Genomic DNA, 8,632 nt, shown 5'->3' with positions numbered 1-8,632 from the left:
TAGATAAACTTTTTGATTTCTTGCTTGAGAAGGGATAGATTAAACTACCTGCCAATCATGTTATATTACCTCCCGATCAGTTGAAGAATAAGAAGTTCTGCAAGTACCATAACACTACTTCTCAACTACTAATGATTGTAAGATTTTTTGGCAGCATATTCAGAGGGCTATTCAACAAGGAAAGCTTAAATTTGATACAGCTCAGAAAATAAAAGTTGATGATAATCCTTTCCCAAAGGATCAGAACATGGTTGATGCTAAGTTGTTCAAAGGGAAAGCTGAAGTTTTAACATCAGCCAGAGCAAGAGAAACTAGAACAGTTGATCTAGAGATGTAAATATCGGCTGATGAATATAGAGAAATTAAAAGACGTCATGACCAACAAAAGAGCTGATATGAGCAAGGAGAAACATCGAGAGATGGTGCGATGAGACCACATGTTACATCTCTAATTCTGTTGAATAAATGACAATGGCAGAATGAGAAAGATCATCAGCGCTAGTTAGAAGAGAAGGAATATCAACGTCAACAAGAAGAAGAGAGATATGAAAGAGAACAAGCTGAGTCACATTGGAATTGATGTTTCTTCTGACATTGTTGGAACAAAGGTTTGAGACTGCCTACTAGGAATAATTGCCCAAAATGTAACGAACAATATTGGGAGTTTAGCCAATCTCAAGTCAACCATCGGTCTATCCATGATCAAATTGAATATCAACATAATGATGTGGATCGGCGCTTAAAAAATAGAAGTATTCATGATTGGCTTAGAAAGCGAGTTGTTGATCAGAACTAGGCCGATTATGAAGAATAAGATGATGAAGAGTATGTTTGGCAGGAACGACAGTGGTGTCTAAGAGGTTTAACAAGAAGTTACAAGAGAAGAGTACAATGTCTAAGGAGCAGAGAATTAGAACAGGCTTAGAAATCTAGTAAACCGCAAGTATGGCGTGCTAAACAAACATCCGATAAGGGTCAACCATCGGCTAATATTCAAATGGCTTTTCTTCTACCATCTGAATTTAAAGATCTAGCAAATCAAGAAGTCTATTTGGATTTTCATGAATCAGAGTATGAAGAGATGGCAGCTCAGTTGACATTGATACAACAAGCTATATTTGATAAACCAATTAAGCATCGGTATTTGAAGACTTTATATGTGAAAGGTTTTGTCGATGGGAAGTCAATGAGTAAAATGTTAGTTGATGGAGGTGCTTCTGTTAATCTGATGTCTTATACTACTTTTCACAAGCTTGGTAAAGGAACAGAAGATTTGATTGAGAACGACATGATGCTTAAGGATTTTGGGGGTAATGCGTCCAAGACCAAGGGGGCAATAAATGTTGAATTGATAATTAGAAGCAAGACTTTGCTCACTATATTCTTTGTCATTGACGAAAAGGGTTCATACAGTTTACTCCTTGGTCATGATTGGATTCATGCCAATTATTGTGTACCATCGACTATGCATCAATGTTTGATTCAGTGGCATGGAGACAATGTTGAGCAAGTTCATGCTGATGATTCTGTGAGTATAGCAACAGTTGATCCAATGTATTGGGAAACTGAAAATTTTGAGTGTTTTTCTGGCAAGTGATGGGAACGAGGCTTCATTAGAATCAATGATGAAGGCCAACAGCCGATCCAATCAGTCGGCTCTGAGAGTTTGTTTTAATGGATAATCCAATAGATGGTACAGATGGTAAATTAGGACATGGCTTTACGTCGGCCGATGAGTTAAAAGAAATAGATATTGGTCCTAGAGATAGGCCTAGGCCAATGTATGTAAGTGCTAAGTTGGATACTGAGTATAAGCAAGAATTGATAGATTTGTTAAAGGAATTTAAAGATTGTTTTGCTCAGGAATATTATGAAATGCCTGATTTAGATCGATCAATTGTTGAACATCGGTTGCCAATCAAACCTGGAAATCGGCCATTTAAACAAGCTCCAAGAAGGTTTAATCCAAATGTTCTTGATGACATTAAGAAGGAGAATGAAAGGCTACTAGAAGCAAAATTTATCCAACCTTGCCGATATGCAGAGTGGATATCGAGTGTAGTTCCTGTGTATAAGAAAAATGGGAAGTTGAGAGTCTGTATTGATTTCAGAGATTTGAACAAGGCTACACCAATTGATGGATATCTGATGCCAATAGCCGATATGTTGGTAGATGCAATAGTCGAGCACAAGGTAATTAGTTTTATAGATGGTAATGCAGGTTATAATCAAATTGTTATGGCTGAAGAAGACATAGCAAAAATAGTCTTTAGGTGCCCTGGTACAATCGACTTATTTGAATGGGTTGTGATAATTTTTGGATTGAAGAATGCTGGTGCAACTTATCAAAGGGCAATGAATTATATTTTCCATAAGTTGATCGACAAGATTGTTGAAATCTATATTGATGATGTGGTGGTGAAATCCAAAGGGTATAAAGAACATCTAGCTGATCTGTGGGAGACTTTGGAGTACACAAGAAAACATGGTTTAAAGATAAATCCTAATAAATGTGCCTTTGGAGTGTCAGCTGGTCAATTTTTTGGGTTTTATGGTCCACGAGAGAGGAATTGAGATTGGTCAGAAAAGTATGAAAGCAATTGATGAGGCATTACCTCCAACTAATAAAACAGAATTACAATCTCAGCTCGGTAAGATTAATTTCATCAGAAGGTTTATTTCAAATATGTCAGAAAGGATTCTACCATTTTCTCCTTTGTTGAATTTGAAAATAATCAAGAATTTAAATGGGGTGACGTACAATAAAAAGCGTTTGAGGAGATAAAAGAGTATATGAAATCTCCACATGTGTTGGTTCCTCCTCAGCGAGGTAAGCCTTTTAAGTTGTACGTGTCGGCCTATAGCCAAACAATTGGATCGGCCTTGATTCAAGAGTTTGAAGGAAAGGAACGGGTTGTTTTCTATTTAAGTAGAAGACTTTTGGATCCAGAAACAAGATATTCCCCTATTGAAAAGTTATGTTTATGCTTGTATTTCTCCTGCACTAAATTATGACATTATTTATTATCGGTTGAGTGTACAATTGTGTCTAAAGCTGATGTGATCAAACACATGTTGTCAATGCCAATATTAAATGGGAGAATGGGTAAGTGGATTCTTGCATTATTAGAATATGATTTGATGTATGAATCAGCTAAAGCAGTCAAAGGGTAAGTGATGGCCGATTTTATTACTCAACATCATAAACCAAGCATCGGCTATGTGGAACCTATGCCTTGGACATTATTCCTTGATGGATCATCGTGTAAACAAGGGGGTGACATTGGTATTGTTATTATTTTGCCCCAGGAGGCAAGTTTTGAGTTTGCCTTTCAAACCAAACCAATGACCACCAATAATCAAGCAGAGTATGAAGCTATTCTTAAGGGACTTCAACTTCTTCAGGAAGTAAAGGCTGAATCAATTGAAATATTTGGAGATTCACAACTGGTTATTAATCAGTTGATCGACCTGTATGAATGTAAGGATGATATTCTAAAGGGATATCTTGATGAATGTCGAAAGTTGCATGAGGGGTTTCCTCTTACTTCTCTTCAACATATTCCAAGAGCACAGAATCAAGAGGCCAATCGGTTAGCTCAAAATGTGTTAGGCTATCGAGTGTTCTAGGATATTTTAAGCAGTTAAACTTTGGCTAATGATTAGAGAGTTGAGATAGCCGATTACCTTAGGAATCCATCATAGAGAGTTACCAGAAAATTGAGATATAAATCGACTAAGTATGTTTTGTTGGATGATCAGTTATATTACAAAATAGTCGATGAAGTTTTGCTTAAATGTTTAAGTCAAGAAGAAGCAAGAGTACTGATGGGAGAAGTGCATGAAGGAATATGCGGTGCTCATCAATCGGCTTATAAAATGAAATGGGTTATTTGTAGGTCTGGATATTTCTGGCCAATAATATTAGAAGATTGTTTTGAATATTACAATGGGTGTCAGGATTGTCAGCATTTCGGTAATGTTCAGAAATCGCCTGCATAAGCTATGAACCCAATAATTAAGCCTTGACCATTCTGAGGCTAGGGAATTGATTTGATTGGCCAAATTTTTCCACCTTCAAGTAGAGGGCATAAGTTTGTATTGGTAGCAACAGATGATTTTACTAAGTGGGTTGAGACGATTCCTTTGAAAACAATAACTTCCAAGAATATGGTTGGTTTTGTCAAGGAGCATATTGTTTATCGTTTTGGGATTCCTCAAACCATTACTACTGATCAAGGGACAATGTTTACATCAGAGGAATTCAGAAATTTTGCTGCCAGTATGGGAATTAAATTACTAAATTCTTCTCCTTATTATGCTCAAGCTAATGGCCAGGCAGAGGCATCCAATCAAATTTTGATTAAGTTGATTAAGAAGAAAATTGAAGTGCAACCAAGGAAGTGGTACCTGACACTTAATGAAGCATTGTGGGCATATAGGATGGCTTATCATGGGCTGATTAAATCATCTCCTTATGAGTTAGTGTATGGGCATAATGCAGTTCTTCCTTGGGAGATTCAGATTGGATCAAGACATGTTACATTGCAAAATGATTTGTCGGCCGAAGTTTATAAAAACCTTATGATGGATGATTTGGAAGACTTAAGTTGTCATTGGCTGCGCGCTCTTGAAAATATTGAGGCCAATAAATTAAGGGCCGCAAGGCATTATAATAAAAAGGTCAAGAACAAACAATTTTGTGAAGGAGAGGTAGTTTGGAAAAGTAAGATTGCCAATTGGGTCTAAAGACAGCAAGTTTGGCAAATGGTCGCCTAATTGGGAAGGTCCTTATCGAATAAATTGATGTGCGCCTGGCAATGCTTATATTTTGGAAATGCTAAAAGGGGAAGAGGAGTTTGATAGAGCAATCAATGGAAAATTCCTAAAGAAGTATTATCCTAGCGTTTGGATTAATACTTGATAGCTGATTTGTTTGGTCATTGGCTCTAATAGCTGGTACCAGGAGGGTATCGCCTTTAGTTCAAAAATCAGCCCTAAGGGGAAAAGCCAATACAATATGTATCACCTATAGAGCAAAAACACACACAAAGACAATCAGACTTATATTTCAGCAGATTCAGAAGCGCATTCATGAAGAGAAGCAGAGATTTTATTCATTGATACTTTGTACCTAGTATAAATTAATCAAAAACTTTATTAATCACATCCTAGGCAGATGCAATGTCCATGATGGCCACAGCCGCATCATCGAAGTCCTCGATCAACTCCTCGTGCATGTCAGGGTCGTCGATCATCGGGAAGCCCAGCTCCATGGTACGGAGCTCATGCCCGATTTGGACATGCACCGTGGCCAGGGCCACTACTGCGCCATGGTGGACACCGTGGAGGGCTATCTCCTGGGTGCACGCTGGGACATCATGTAGGCGGTTGGTGAGTAAGGTGTTGCGGGCATTGACGGCCGCCATAGCTGCATTCACTGCCAGTTGGAGGTTCTCCAACTGCATTGTCAGGGCTGGCAATCACAGAAACAAAGAAACTATCAAGACAAAGGTAGAGAAAATAAGAATAGAGGTTTTCTTGGAGTCCATCTTACCTACCACCATGGTGTCGGACTCAGCCAACCATGCCCGGGTGGTGTTGGTTTCTTCCTCGGCGGTGAGGAGGGCGGCTTGAGAGGCCTCGAGGCGGATCTCAAGCTGACTGTTCTCCCGAGTGACCTTGGAGTAATGGTCTTTGGCCACCCTCCATTCTTGGAGGAAGCGTCGCGCGTCGTCGCTGGTCTAGGAGTTGGAGTCTAATGACAAATCTGGCATGCGGGTAGTAGCAAACTCAACATTGGAGGGCTCACCGACACTGGGAGGAGGAGGAAGCCTATTGTTCAAGACAAATCTGCAGACATGTCAGAAGGTGATATGTTGATAGGAGCAAGAGTTGTTTGGTCCTACCTCATGCACCGGAGTCGCTGTCTCACTGGCATCTCCTCGTCTGGGACATCTTCTGCTGCACGCTTGCCGCAGTTATCTTCGCCAGCCATAGGTGTTGATTTAGATCTTGAGGGGAGGCAAAGAGAAAACTGCTGTAGGGTCTATGAAGGTGGAAGGATGCAGGAGAATGAGAGCAGTTGCAAATATAGATGTGTTCGAGGCCGAAACCCTTCGCTGGTATTTATAGCCACGAAGGTGGGATGGTAGATATCATGGGACGTGTGAAAAGCAACCCCAATTGATGAAAGGGTAAGTGCCGCTTCACTAATAAAGAGGGGAATGCGACATTGATGACTAAGAAGGAATTCAAAGGGTTTTGTGATAAAAGCCATTTTCAGATTCAGTTAAGTCCGAGTAAAGTCAGAAATAAGAAATTAGCTAATTCAAATTGGCTCTTCTAGCCGAACCAAACGGTACAGTTATCATCAAGTTTATGTGCTACAGATATTGGAATGTAAATTATAAGTTAAGAGCATCATGAATTGCTTGTAGTGCTTTTAGCCAAATAGCATCAACTTCTGCAATGGGTTGTTTATCTTCTTCAGCTGACTCGGGAATGCTCTCAAGACTGCTACGAATAGCTTTGCCTTCTTTGATCTTAGTCAACACTTCTTATTTCTTCTGTTTGATAGCATTGGGGATCTGAATCAAGTTGGACTCATGACATTCGATGGTGGCTCACACACTTTTCAGTTCTTTTCAAGCTCAGCACGCCTAACTCTTTGCTAATTTAATTCTGGTTCAATTTTGGAAGAAGAATTCTTCAAATTGTCGATTAGCTATGCTAATTCTTTGGCTTCCTGTTTGTTAGAATTCTTTTTGGCCATCAAAGCTTCACAGTCAATCAGATTTCTTTGAGCCTTTTTCACCTTGGGAGCTTGGTCTTTAATATTGGATATAGGTATCAAGGCCTCAGCAAGATTTGGGGTCAGATTATCCTTGATGGCCAAGAAGATTCTTCTCATTGGGTCTGCATCCTGGACCAAATCGGCTATATTTCTCTCGAGCATTGGTAGCATGTCTTTTAGCTGATTTTTGGTCTCATCTAATAAAGTCTCTTAGGAAGAAATGGCTAATGAGCTAATCTCACTTTCATCTATGTATTCTTCAAAGTTGAAGGAGTAGCTTAGAATTGGAGAATTAAGTGCCTACATGTGAACAAAATGAGTTTTATTAGAAATGGTAGATGGGTTGACAATGAGATGAATGGAGAGGGCAACATAGTACCTTTTCTAGAAGAGACTCTAGCCAAGGAGAAGGAATAACCAATGATGTGCCAACATCAAGAAGTTTTTTGGTTTATGCTTGTTATAGAAGGACAAGAATGAGCATATGAATTTCTTACCATCGATTGTTTGCTGAGTTGGAGAATCAACGGTTTGGGTATCAGCATCAACAAGATCACCTTCAACCATTGGATTGTTAGACCTTTGCTCTTGTGCAGATGTTTTCTCAGGTGGTGTCTAATAAAGGAGAATGATCAGAGAAGAGTGAGGATTGCATAAGATTAAAAGGCTTGAGGAGATACCGTGGTAGCATCTGGAGGTGAAGTATGCATGTTCTCATCATCTGTTGTCTTGGGTTTCCCAGAAGCATCAGTTATTGTAATTAGCTCCTTAGGGGGATTCGTCGATGAGAGGTTGGTAGACATCGGCTCAAATGCTTGGGACAACAATTTGGCACCCAAGGCAGATTGAGATGCAATAGTTGATGGCTGCAAGAAAGGAATTGAATTAAAAGTTGGATATCATCTTAAGAAGGAAGATAAGTTAAGTTACCTGAGCAATTGATGATTTTGTTCTACGAAGTCTCTTCCCAGTGGTGGTTTTCTGAGTTACACCTTGGGTTGCCTTGCGTTTTGAAGACTGATATTGAGTATTTTTGGGACAACTGGTGCATCAGGTGATAAGCAGACCCTAATAGATATTTTTCGAGGGGGATTTCATTGCCGCCTGCTAGACGTTCTGCCTTGTATTTATGATTATAAGTTGGCTCGCAAGATGACCCACAAAAGATGAATTTTTCTAGCCACATGTTCAAAAAAGCTACATGCTCTCTTTCATCAACAGTCGATCCATCCCCAATATGGTTCAAAATATAGCTTGCCCATCCTATGCAGACTGATATTTTGGCTAATTTCTTGGATCCAGTACTTAAGAAATCATATGGTTGCATTGATCCTATTATTCTAAGGCCAGTCAACATGTAAATGTCGGCCAAAGTGATGGTCATTGGGCCATGACCAAAAACAAAAGCATTCAAAGTGTTGGACCAAAAGTAAGATGCAGAAATCTAAAGTGAGTCATTCCTCTCAATTCCAGATAGTGAGAGTGTCAGTCATTGATTCAAGTTATAAATTACCAATCTCTAGCCTTTTTCTCTGATACCCTACAGAACCAATCCCTCCATCCCTTAGGCATTTTGGGCCAGTTTCTAAAAGGAGTTTTGGTGTTCTAAGAGGACAAATCTATTACAAATTGTTTGAAGGGGATTTTGTTGGTTTCTTGATTGATGATATCAGATGGATCAGGGTCACCCATGGGTCCAAGGTAATATGCATTAGGAACAACAGCTGATGGAATCAGAATTTCGTTCTTCATTTCCTAGAAACCAGTTGGGATGAATTTAGGAAAAAGGAAAATATAGAGTAGTGGTTAACACTTGAAAGGTAGAAGTTTGAAGGC

The sequence above is a fragment of the Miscanthus floridulus genome, chromosome 17 (genome assembly GCF_019320115.1).
Source record: "Miscanthus floridulus cultivar M001 chromosome 17, ASM1932011v1, whole genome shotgun sequence".
Classification (NCBI taxonomy): domain Eukaryota; kingdom Viridiplantae; phylum Streptophyta; class Magnoliopsida; order Poales; family Poaceae; genus Miscanthus; species Miscanthus floridulus.
The sequence above is the reverse complement of the archived record's forward strand: the minus strand, read 5'-3'. Positions refer to the sequence as shown.